This window comes from Trichosurus vulpecula, chromosome 9 (assembly GCF_011100635.1).
Source record: "Trichosurus vulpecula isolate mTriVul1 chromosome 9, mTriVul1.pri, whole genome shotgun sequence".
NCBI lineage: Eukaryota > Metazoa > Chordata > Mammalia > Diprotodontia > Phalangeridae > Trichosurus > Trichosurus vulpecula.
This window is the reverse complement of record NC_050581.1, coordinates 522,176-536,013: the sequence shown is the minus strand read 5'-3', so window position 1 is coordinate 536,013 and position 13,838 is coordinate 522,176.

The window sequence follows — 13,838 nt, the reverse complement described above, 5'->3', positions numbered from 1 at the left end:
TCTCCCTCCCCCCCTTTTTTTTCCTCTCTTTTGCATCTGTTGTTGGGTTGTGTGTTTTTTTTTTTTTGGTTCTGTTTCTTCTTTCTCATGATTCATTCCATTGGTCATAATTCTTCTCCACAACTTGAAAGTTATATGGGATTCCATGCCATCTTGGGGAGGGAGGGAAAAATATCTGGAACTCAAAATTATGTAGAAACATGTGCCGCAAACTAAAAATAAAAAGAAAAAAAAGTCCTTCCTAATATCTAATTTGCTTTTCTACTGGAATTTAAGGCAGGTCAGTCCTTGGCATGACCTTTTAGAATCTGAGAACCAATTCTCACTCTTCTGTTTTCTTGAGGATAAATAATTTCCATTCTTTTCATATTGTCACATGGGTCCCATGAAAGTTTCTGAGACTAACCCAGGAAAAGATGACCTGTTTTTTGGCCTGCTCCCCTCAACCCTGAACTTGACTCTAACCTGTAGCCCTTGCCCCGCAAGCTCTTCCAAACCTTACAGAGACATGGTACAAAGCAGTGGTGTCAAATTCAAATAGAAACAGACCCCTGTAGGCCACATATTGATTCAGAAAACCACAAGTTAACATTATCTAGTTTTTATTGTATTATTATTCATTTTATTAAACATCTCCCAATTACATTTTAATCTGGTTCAAGCCACAGCCTAGTGTTCTAAGGATTTCCTCAATCTTTTCTCCTGCCTGTATGTCCTCTGGGGTCACAGATTGGGAGTAGGACCTGTGACTTGTAATCCCCTGTATGTGTGAATGGAGGTAGCTTTTCTGGGGCTCTCACTTTGCCCAGTGTTCTCCTCTGTCTGTCTCCCATCCTCTGTATCCCACTGATGCTGTGGGACCTAAAATTGGTCCCAGGCTGGAACCTGTTCAAAGAGGTCTTGACATAGTCTTAAAGTTTGCAAAGTACCTCTCAAGACAGCCTCTGGTATGTGCATTAAAATTAAATAGTTGGACCTTTAAAGTCTTTTCCAGACAAAAATTCAATAAGCTTCATTTTATACATGGGGGACCTAAGATTTAGTGAGGTTAGATGACTTGCCCATGAGAACAAAGCTAGTAAGAGTCAGAGTGCAGATTCGAACCCAGGCCTCTTCTGATTCCAAGTCCAATGATTTTTTTAGCACCTCTTTCAGTGCATACGTACTGTTTGACTTGGGGTGTGTTGTGATCCTCAGATTCCACCTTTCTCCCTTTTATACACTCCAGGTTTCCACTACACTAGACTACATGCTGGTTCTTAAACTTCACTTTCTATCACCAGCCTCTCTATTTTGGGGTGGGGTACCTGTGGCCTTGAGGCCACATGTGGCCCTGTAGGTGCTGAGGTGTGGCCCTTTGACTTGGATTCACTGGGCCACAGATCATTCCATACACCCACAACCTACTAGATCCCTACCTTTACTTCTTAGAATGCCTAGCTGGCTTTCTTCAAGGCTTCGCTCCAGGGTTACTTCCTCCAGGAAGCTTCTCCAGATCTCCCAAATTGTTGGTATTCTCTTTTCCTCAAATTAGTGTATATACACTTAATTTAAGTATTATATCCTGCTTGGATGATATAATCTTCATGAGGACAAGCATTTTTTTTTGTGTGTTTGTATCCCCCAGAACCTAGCATGGAACCCTATGTGTAATAGGAGCTTATAGATGCCCCTTGAATTGAACTATAGAATGAAAGAATTGGACTAAATGACTTCTGCCCTGATTGCAATGCATATCTCAGGCAGGCTCACCCTTTGATAAGGTCAATGAGCCCCAAGCAGACCCAAATGCCTGAGATTCTCCCTTGGTCTTGTCTGCTAATAAATAAATAGGTGCCCCCCACCTTGGCCATAAAATCCTAAGAGGATAGAGCTTCTTTTAAAAATGCTTTTATCTTATTTTAAATTTAAATTTATGGAATAAAACAAGCATTTCTGTAACATAGTATAATAATAAAAAGATGATTCCACATGAAATGTAAATCTACTACGTATAACTGTTATGCCGAAAAAAGTGAGCGAGACCCAGATATAAATTTTGATGTGGATTTATTCAAGCGCGCGACTGTCCAGAGTCAAAACTCAATTGAACAGCCCCGAGCAGGGGTAGGGTCAGGGTATTTAAAGGGAAAAAGCACAAACTGACTTCCGTGGAGATGGAACACAAACTGTGTAGCAAGCTGGGGCAGGATTATTTCCATGGAGATGGGAGCACGAACTGTTGGGCAAGCTGGGGCAAGATGGAGGGTACACTGGGGGACAGGGCACAACATAACTTGCTATTTCTTTTAAATATGTAATAGTTATCATATAAATTTCCCCCCTTTTTCCTTCCCTTCCCTCCTCACCCTAGAGATGGCTATCATTAGACACAAATATGTATATAATATGTAAAATCATTCTATACATCTATTTATCAGTTCTGGATGTAAATAGTGTCTTCCTTTATATGTCCTTTGTATTTAATTTGAGTATTTCTAATGGTCAAAATTACTTATTCACTCAAAGCAGGCAATGGGGCGTAGAAATTTATCTTGCCCTACAAGAAAGGAAGGGAAAAGGGGATGAGAGGGGAGGGGGGTGATAGAGGGAAGGGCTGACTGGGGAACAGGGCAACCAGAATATATGCCATCTTGGAGTGGGGGGGAGGGTAGAAATGGGGAGAAAATTTGTAATTCAAACTGTTGTGAAAATCAATGCTGAAAACCAAATATGTTAAATAAATAAATTTAAATTTTAAAAAAAACAATATTGCTGTTACCGTATACAGCATTCTCTTGGTTCTGTTCATTTCACCCTTCATTATTTCATGTAAGTCTATCCATGCTTTTCTAGGATCATCAAGCTCATCATTTCTTATAGTACAGATATTTTTTGAAGAAACAAAAAAAAGAAAGAAAAGAGAAAACATGGGAAGAACAAGCACCAAAGTTGGAGTCAGTGGCCCTACATGACTTTGGGTGAATCACTTCTTGGGTCAATCACCTTGGTTTCCTCATCTATAAGATAAGAGAAGATTTGGTTAAAATAGATGATTTCTTAGTTGCGTCCTTGGCTCTAAACCCTCATTTATCCTATAGAATTAGCAGGAAGGACAGTTTTACCTAGGATTATCAATCCAGGCCTGGGTCTCCACAGCAGTTGAATCAATGCAGCCAGGTGTACCTGGACTGCCTAAGGAATCTGGAAGTGAGCAGGAAGTGTCCAAGAAGGCTACCAAGGTTTTGGGGGGCAGGATAGAGAAGATGCTGGAAGCTACACTGGAGTAAGCCCGTGCAATCTCCAGCAGCTTCTGTCAACCCTGAGACTCTATGGCCTTAGTATACCTTGAATTGCATTCTAGAAGGCAGAATTGGAAAGCCAAGTGGGAGGCAGGGGTAGAACAGACACAGGTCTTAACATGAGCTCCGCAGGCTGAGCCTCCTTGAAGGGTAATGATCAGGACAAGTAGTGACATCCACAGTGGAGAGATGGAGACAGGAGGAACAGGTGGGGCCAGGAAACCCTGAACAGGAGGGGCTGGGGAACTCTGAGATTCCGGGAAAATGGGGCACATCACTGACCATGGAAGGCAGATCCACGGCCACACCCAAAGGAGCTTGATCAGGAGAACAAAAGAGGAGGCAGACCTGTGAGAAAGACCTCTTAGGACTTTCTGGCCAGTTTATAGAAGACTTATGGAGATCTAGATGGGTAAGAGAATGAGAGGAATTTGGTAGAATCACAGACTATAGAAGACCCCTTATGGATTATATAATGGGGCTTGAGCTGGCTGCACTGGAGATGAGATAGCCTATGCTCCTCAGAATACCCCTAGAGCCCTGTTGTATCCAAACCTGCTCGACCAGAGTAATTCAGAGAACACTCACTACATGTACCTCTGTGGAGCGAATAGGCTTACTAGAGCATAAATGACTTTCCCAAGGTCATGAAGGTAGAAAAAAATAAAGCCAAGCTTTGAGTCAGCCGCCTTTGAAGTGGTCTTTCCCTCTTCGTTATCTCTGATTTTCCATTCTGTCCATGGCCATCACAGGGATAAACATACTCTGTCTTCCTTTTTTCAAACTCCAGAGACCTCTGCTTGGTAATTTGTCTTCACCAAGCAAGCTCATCCTCCCACCCTTGATTCTGAACCTTTACTGTCTTTCTTAGCATTCAATTTAATTCAACTATTTATTAAACAGGAACTATACTGTACTCAGTGCTAGGGATATAAAAATAATTAAGCCACTCTGCCTTTAAGGAGCTTACAGTCTAGAAGGAAGAAATGACAGAAAAAAACTGATATAAAATAAAGCAGAATCAGGGAAGAGGAAATATCCAGATCAAAAGCTAAGAGTTTTGAGAAAGGAAGGGTCATTTCTATCAAAAGAAATCAAAGAAGGCTTCAGATTGGAGGTGTCAGGTCACATGAGCTGGGGTGTTGGGGGTCCCCAACCAGCAAGGACCCCAATCTCGGGACGCAATGGATAAGGCGGGAGTCAAGGTGGATGCAACTCCATTTTATTGAGAGAAATCCTCCATTTTTATAGGGTTAGCACTATAAGAACAGAAGCAGGTGGCCAATAGGTAAGGGGATGACAGCATGGGAAGGAACAGAAATGTTGCAGAGGGACAGGTTAGAAATGTTGCAGTATGGGTATATTGTTGCACTTTGTTCTGATATGGGTATTGATATAGGTACGGGAAGGATCTGGATTGTTGCAATGTGTGGTACACTATGGGATCTGCAAGCATATGGGAAAGATTAGGACTGTTGCAAGATAGTTTCTGTAGGGATATGGGAACAAAGGGGGATACTGTCCTACAGTATCTATGGGGGCATGGGAATGCTCGGGCATGTTGCAAAATGGTATCAGAGCTGTATGAGCTACGTGAGGCACGAGGCAGGATGTCCCCATAAAGTATCAAAGATGTTCCAGTAAGTAAAATAACAAAGCATTATGTCAGGCATGGTGTTCGGCACTGGTTCAAGAGTATTAGATAATGGCCAGCTGGATCCCTCCTTCTGAGCTTGTGAGTCCTTTGTGGACAGACTCTGCCTTCATGTGTAGGACGACTACAGGGGCTGCTAAAGACGGAGGCCCTCCCTCCGGATGCCTGCCGTTCCTACTCCTACTAAGCCTGTCTGGTTTTACCCAGGAAACAGGCCAAGTGCTAGGGTCCTAACAGCCCCGGGGTCGGCACCAACCCCTTACACTGGGTCCTGAAGAAAGAGAAAGATTAAAAACAAGTGGAGGGAGGGAAGATAGTTTAGGCCAGGAGTGGGGAGTCTGCAATCTCAAGGATGCATGTGACCCTCTAGGTCCTCAAGTGAGGCCCTTTGACTGAATCCAGACTTCACAGAACAAAATCAACTAATAAAAGGATTTTGTTCTGTAAACTTGGACACAGTCAAAAAGCTGAACCCAAGGACATAAAAGTCCACACATGGCCTCAAAGCTGCAGGTTCCCCACCCCTGGTCTGGGCATTGGGAGCAGGATTAGTGAAGATGAGATAAGTTGGGGAACAGTGAATACCTGGTTGTATGGAACTTAGGAGATGGATAGCAAAGTGATGAGCACTGGGGATTGTAGTCAGAGAATCCAGGTTTGACTCCTACTCCCTGAATGATCTTAACACTAAATTTGTCCTTATTCAATATCATCTTTTCAAGTATCCCTCCAAAGAAGAAATTATGAGAGCACCTCCCCCTCCCTCACCATCACCCCCACACACTTTGAAGACATGGCAGGTCTACCAGTGTGGTACGTTGAACATGTTTTCAGACATTTTGGATGTATTCATAAGTTTTGCTGATTTTTTTCTTTTTTTGTTTTTTTCTTTAAAATATTATTTATTATATACGATGGTTAAATAAGAAAATTTTGATGTAAAAAGGGTAGCAGTAAAAATTTATTTAAAAATGAATTTCATCCTAGTAGGTTTGCCACAGTCATTTGCTAGATATGTCTTTCTTCTGAAACCTCTGGCTTCTATGGGCAGTAATGGTGAAAATATCACCTGTGCCCCTTTGGTCTTGAGGTTCTTGCCCAAATATCATAATATTTAGGAATATTTCTAAATTTCTTTGGGCAGAATTCTTTTCGACCTGTTAAGTCATCTAAAATAGATAGCTACTACAAACTTATCAAAAATACATATAGGAACTCTGTTGCTAGTGCTAAGGTATCTTTTAGCAATGCTGTTCTGTATTTTTTTTAAAGTTCCTTTTATCACTGACTTTCTGTATTCTTTGTTCTAAGTTCTATTTCATCCCTACCTTTCTATGTTCTTTGTTCTAAGGTCCCTATCATCTCTGATATTCTATGAGACTATTTTTTTTGACCCTCTGACATGTGTGCAAAATTCCTACAGGGGGCAGAGGGATGGGAGATTTTTTAAGGGCCTCAAACCACTATGTAGTAGTGGCTTCATGATGGGGCAGAGTAGGTGCCCCTTTCATGGTGGTATTTCAGGCATGCTGAGAAATCTCTGCCCCCCATATTGCTTCTATTAGAAGAGGGTCTCCTCTTCTCAGATCTATTTTTTTAAAAGGGCATCCTTTGCCTCATTTTATTAAGCTTTAATCACTGAATGGGCTTTGCCTCAGTCAAACTGAGACTTGTTAAAGACCTTAGCTTTCAAAGGTCAAGGTTCACCACTGCATCCTGGGCCACCTCCAGTTGTCCTGATCCACATCTGGCCACCAGACCCAAATGGCTCTGGAGGAGCAAGTGACTTTGCCCAGCCTTCCCCCACATAAATCCAATTCACTTGCATGTCATGGCGTCACCTCCCTAATGTCATGATCTTCTTTGAGAACAGAGGACAAACAGCAGTACTTTAAGCCACTATTATAATTTGATTTCTATGAATGACTGTTGTACAGCAGATGCCTCTGGTACACATCACTATCTAACACCCAGGGGTAATTTAATGTCTCCATGTGAATGAGAGTCTCTGAACCTTTCCAGAGAGCAGGTTTTGGATGCAGACAGATACATAAAGACACTGGCACTTAGTGGATCTGGGAAAAAGAAAAAGTAGAGGACAAGGGCAAAAGACAAGGAAAGCCAGAGGCTGCCAAAGACAAACTTTATCTATTTCACAACTTGGCCTTAAGGATGATCTGGATCTTTGAAGGCAGAAGCATATAGGGGAGGGTTGGGAGGGCAAAGTGAAATCTTTTCTGCTAATGCCTCTCTGTCAGCCTCTGTCCTTGGCCCTCTCTTCACCACTGATTCTTCAGAGAGGGCTGTGGCAGGAACACAAGCCCCCTTTGTCAGAGATCTTTTAGAAAGATCAATTCTTGTGGCGGAGGGAATTTACAATGTATTTATAAAACCCCATTGTGTTTACCCAGCTTTCCCAAGTCATCCATTCTGCCAAGACGTTGGAGTCCTTACAGCAACATTAGAAACGACCCCAAACATTCCTGTGGCTTTCTGGTTACTCAAACGACACCCTCTCAGCTATTGCTACAGGAACTTCCTAAATACTAAGGCCTCAACCCTCTGACACCAGGAGTTCTGGAGGAATCAATAGCCAAGGCCCTGACTCTCACTTCATGGCCTTTGACTTGGAGTCAGAAGTCCTGAATTCAAGTCCCAGTTCCGATGCTTGCTAGTGGGGTGGCCTAAAGGAAGCCATCCACCCTTTTTGAGCCTCAGTTTCCCTAGCTATACAATGAAGATAACGATAGATAATGTTTGTCTACCCATCTCACAGGGTAATCACTTTGTAAAACATAAATCACTAGAAAAATGGCAGCAATTGCCTATGCATACCATAGGAGCACAAAGAATTAACCTTCATGAAGTCAGACACATAATATCGGGCAATCAATGCAACGAATCAGGTTTTCATTGAAGTGCATGTTCCAGGTAAATAAAATTTTCTGGAGCTTAGAGTAGCAGGAAGAACTTTCTGCCATCTTTAAAGCTGTACTTTCCTTTCCAGATGATTTATTTTAAAGTGCACATACTGTATTTGTAATTTGTTCTTATACTTGATTGATGTTTCAACAGCTCTATCCAGAGATGCATCTATTTTATCTCTAAACCATTTCCTGTCATTAGGCCATTGACTTCCTCTTGACAAAAAATATTCCTGCTCCCTTTACATTATCCCAGCTTTATTTTTTAAAATAGCATTTTCTGTGGATTCTGGTCAAAGGTTCCTGGGAAATCTAAATGGATGGACCTCAAGTTTCCCTTGTCATTCCACGTCCACATCCCGCAATGCATGGCTCCTGTAGAATCAGTCAAAACTTCCATAAGGGTGGGAAACCTATAGCCATGCTTTCCTGATTGCCCAACAGGGTCCCCGTAGCCTCTGAGCTCCCCAGTCTTCTGGGTGGAACTGTACGCCTGAAATCAGTAGATGTCATGAGGCATTAGTATCTGAGAGGTGGAGGAAAAGGTGTTGTTTAGTCACCAGTGAGGCAGAACTTAGGGCTGAGGGCTCAGGGGAAGTAAGGTCTAAGATAGGGAGGAGAAACCTTGGCTATGGAAAGGCAGGGGACTGTAGAGGCAATATGTTGTGGTGGAAAACACCATATTCAAACCTGGGTTTGAAATTGAGGAGAATGGACTAAGTGACCTCCAAAATCCTTTCCAGGTATAAATCTCTGATTTTATGGTCCTAAGAACTTAAATAAGAACAAGGTCTAAGAGAACCCAGGAAGTTGTAGTGGAAGGGTTCAGGGCTCTACATCCAAATCCCAATTAGTGCAAATAATGAATCCCCTGAAGTCATCACAGATATTTGGATTCACACTATTGAAAGATATAATTATAACTGTGTATCAGACCAATGAAAACATGCAGTGTGATTAGAATAATGTGACTACTGAGGTGCATTCTTTATTTGTACTAATCAGGACATAGAAGATCAGAGCAGTGGCACCAGGATGGAGGAAGGGAAAGGGAGCTCATGTATGGGATTATGGAAAGATTACCAAATTTAGAACTGAGGACTAGAGCTTTAAATCACAGCTCTGCCACTTATAACTGATGTGACCTTGGATAAATCACTTTTCTTCTCCAATTCTAAATTCTTTCATCAATAAGATAAGGAAATTGAATTAGATTATCCTTAAGGTTCTATCCATTCGGTCAACCAAGTCCACAAGCTATCTCAATTTTTCCCTCTTCCTCATTCCGTCCATTCCAAAGCTTTGTTGATTCTACCTCCACATTGTATTTTGCATCCACTCTCCTCTCTCCACTCTCACAGATACCACCCTTGTTCAAGCCCTGATCATCTTTTACCTGGAATACAGTAAGAGCCTCTTAACTGGTCTTCTTGTTTCAAGTCTCTCTCCTCTCCAGTCCACTGTCCGCAGAGCTATCAAACTGGTATTCTTCAAGGACATGAGTGACTTCATCATTCCTCTACTCAAGAAATGTCAGGGTCTCCCTATTAGCTCTAGTGTAAAATATAGACCCTCTGTATTTATAAATCTGCTTAGCACAGTGCCTGGCATAGAGTAAGTGCTGTATAAATGCTTATTCTCTTCCCCCTTCCCTCTTTCACCATTTGAAACCTTTCACAATCTGGCTCCAAGCTCTCTTTCCAGACTGATTTCACATTGCTCCTTACTACATTCTAGCCAAATTGGCATACATGCTCTTCTTTGTACATGATCATACAACATTCCAACTCCAACCTCCATACCTTTCCACAAGCTGTTCCCTAGGACTGGAATTCTATTCCTTTTCAGCTCCTCCTCTTAGAAAGAGGTCCATTCAAGGCTTAGCCCAAGTGCCATCTCCTGCAGGAAACCCTTCCTGATTTTTCCAGTAGTTGGTACTCTCCTCCCCACCAAAAATTAATTTGCATCTATTTTGTGCGTGCATGTATCTGCATATATAAGTCTATGTGTATATATCTACATATGTGTGTATGTATATGCCTATATGTATACATATCTGTCTATCATCTATCTCTCTATCTATCTATCTATCTATCTATCTATCCATCTACCTGTCTATCTATAGCATGTTTTCCCCAGTAGAAGGAAAGTTCCTTGAGGCCAGAAAGTATTTTCATTTTGGTCTTTTAATCCTCAGCACCTTGCATGGTACCTGGATAGTAGCAGGTATTTAATAAATATTTGCTGAATTGAATTGGCTTCTAGTTCTGAATTCTTTTGTCCTTACATGCCTACCTTGACTTAGTAGAGATCTCCAGTTCCATTTAATTTCAAAGATCACGGCCATGGGGAGTACATGAGTGCATCCTGAATGTTTGGGGTACAGAGGACTTGTTCCTCTCCTTAACCACATGAGAAGTAGTATGTGCTAAACACTGTACATGGTAGAAAGAGCCCTGGCCTTGAACTCTAAAGACCTGAGGCTAAACTGTAGCATTGACTCTGACAAGCTGTGAAATATTGGGCAATTCACTTTGAATCCTCTATTTCCTGATCTGTGGTATAATAGTTAAATTACCTTTCTCTCAAGGTTGTTGGAGACCCTAAAGCATTATAGAAAGGTTTGTTATTATTACAAAGGGAATGGTGGACAGATTTTTCTAGGTCCTGAGCAGGAAAAGATTTTGCTTGGAACAATTCCTTACACTGTTCTCCAGGATCATGCATACAATGTTATGGACACTAGTTAGACTGACAAAGACTCTGCATCAAAGGGTCTGCCTTTTAGTGAGCCTGTCTCTTTTCTAGAGGTGAATATTCCTATGAACACTCAGGCCTCATATTCCTGTCAAATATTCCTTCTTGACGTCCAGCCTCACTTCCTTGATTTGATGGACAATGGTGACTCTGTGGTCTGTAAAGTCGGAGACCAGCTGGGCAGGTTCCTTCTTAACCTGAAGGCAGGTTCTGGGTGTGACTTCCCTCATCCACCTTGGAGGGAGTTGATTCTGCTCCTGGGAGAACACAAGTGCTGAGACCAGATCTAATCACCATTTAAATTAATTGCCTAAAAGATGGAGCATGAAGTGACATCTCTAGCTTTGAAGATGGAGAAAACTCTTCCTGGTACTCTAAGCTCCCACAAAATCTATGTTTGCATATAGTGCTAACTTCAACTAAACTCTAAAATTTACCAGCAGGCTGGTAACAATGTAATGGATTTTTTGGCCATGGCAACCCAGAATATAAAGAAAAATTCTAAATGTCTCTCAGTTCTGTGCAACCAGATCCCTTCTACTTCTGCAGTAATGGTAGCAGTGGGAGAGCGGAAGACATAGGGCCTGAGTTTTTAGATCATTTTATTTAATTTAACAACAATTTAGTGAGTGCTACGTGGCAGGTACCACATTAGATACTGGAATGAAAACACAAAAGTGAAGTACTTAACATGCACTTATCATGAAGGTATTTAACATGCAATATCCTTGTCCAGTGACGAACAAGCTGTTAGACTATTTGAAGAACTGAACTGATCAATATTGAATTTTCCATGATAAGTAAAACCAGAAAATGTAAGAAAGTTGAAGCTAAATGAGAGGACAGCTCACAGGTTCTGCTTGGAAAGGCAAGTAAAGGAGTTGGTTTCATTGTGCACCCAAAGGCAACAAGAAACATCAATTCATGAAGAAACTTGGCCATCTCATCTGGTTGTCTCATCTCATTTGATGAGTCTCAAAAGTATAAGGGAAAGGGGAACTTCCTTCCCCATCTCAGATGAATGTAATCACAGAAGTCCCAGAATATAATTACAAAGTATAAGGTAGGTGATAAGGAATTTTCCTACAACTCCATGCCAATGAGTAATAAGTCACAACAACTTGAAATTAATCAACTTAGCAAATTATCTTAGCAAATGCCTATGCTAAATTTAATCAAGTCTACTGGTTTATTGTTAAAGCAAAGCACAATGGTGGGGGGCGGGGGACTTCTGAACTACAATGTTAGGACTAACCACCCACACAGTGAACCCTAGGGGGATCCAACCCACAAGTGCAAGTTAGGGGGTATTCTCAAGATGATGTTATTAAAAAAAACCACCATGAAGATAATCACTTTTTATGCTCCAATTCTTATAGAACATGAATATCTATAGAAATTCTACAAAGAATGAAATAAGATCCTTCAAATAAATTTATTATATCTTAATAATCAATTTATTCAATGTAAGATTGGCATCTCTATGCATGTGATTCCCAGATCTATGATCTAGCCCTAATCCCTCTTCTGAACTCCGTCCCTGTATCACCAACTGCCTATTGGACATTGACAACTGAATATACTATAGGCATCTCAAATTTAACATGTCTAAAACAAAATTCATTATCTTTCCATGAAAAACTCTTCTCTTACTAACGTTCCCATTTCTGTAGAGGGTTCCACTATCCATCCAGAACCTAGATTCACAATATGAGAATCAACATCAATTCTTCTCTTGCTCTTTATATACAATCTGTTGCCAAATCTTGCCAATTCTACCTCTGCGATATTTTCCTCATCTGTCCCCTCTCTCTACTCACACAGTCATATCCCTAATTCAGTCTTTCACCACTTCTCTCTTTACTATTGCAATATCCTTCTGATTGGTCTACCCAACTCAAGTCTTTCCCCTCTCCAATCCCACCCTCCACATAACTGCCAAATGGATATTCTTAACTGGGTCAAGCCACGTCACTCTCCAGCTCAAGAAGTTTAATGGCTCCTTGTTGCTTCCAGAGTAAATTACAAACTTGTCTGTTTGGATTGTAAAGCCCTTCACAAGCTGTCATCAGCCTACCTTTCTTATCTCATTTCTCAAAACTCTCCTTTAAGCATTTTACATTTAAAGCCAATTTAGTCTGCTTGTTGTCTCTCATTATCATCTTATCGCCTTTATATAATGTGTCCACCATGCCCAGAATAAACTCCTTCCTTACCTCTGCCCACTGTAATCTCTAGCTTAACCTGAGTCAGGCTTCCTATATTAATTCAATACTGGTGCACCTCACCCATCACTTGCTAGTGCCTGCCCCCTGGAAATTATTTTGTATTTAATTTCTGTGTGCATGCTGTCTCTCTAAAATAATAAGCTTCTTAAGGACAGGAACTATTTCATTTCAGTCTTCGAATCCCCAGAACCACAAACAATGCCTAGCATGTGGTTAGCACCTTAATATGTGCCTGTCAAATGAATGAATGAATGGGGGAGGATGGCAATGTGTGTGTGTGTATATATGTATATGTATATGTATATATATATACATATATATATGAGTGTGTGTGTGTGTGTGTGTGTGTGTGTGTGTGTGTGTGTGGAGCACATGCTCTGGAGATAATTGCACAAATGATTCCATTCTGCCCCATTTTCTCCAGTAGCTTGCTCTGTCATTCTCACTCATCTCCATTCTCCATCACTTCATCTCTCTGTGTACTGGCTGCTTCCCTACTCACCACAAATACATTTGTTTCTTCTCCATCCTCAAAAAACCTTCACCTGATCTGTTCATCTCCAATAGCGTTTGTCCTATATCTCTGCTCCTGTTTATGGCTAAGATCCTCAAAAAGGTCATCTACAATTGGTGCTTATACTTCCTTTCCTTTTACTCTCTTCTTAACTCTGAAGTCTGGCTTCCAAACAAATTATTCAGATGAAACAGCTCCCTTCAAAGTTACCCAAGATCTCTCAGTTGCCAAATGTACTGGACTTTTCTCAGTCCTCATGCTCCTTGATGTCTTTGCAGCCTTTGACACTGTTGATTTCCTTCTCCTTCATACTCTCTTTTCTCTAGGTTTTCATGGCCCTGTTCTCTCTTGGTTTTCCTAGCACCTGTCTCTGCTCCTCCTCAGTCTCTTTTGACCCATAGTCATCCAGGTCATACTCACTCATTGTGAGTGTCCCTGAAGATTCTATTCAGGCCATCCCTCTCCCTCTACGTGATGTTG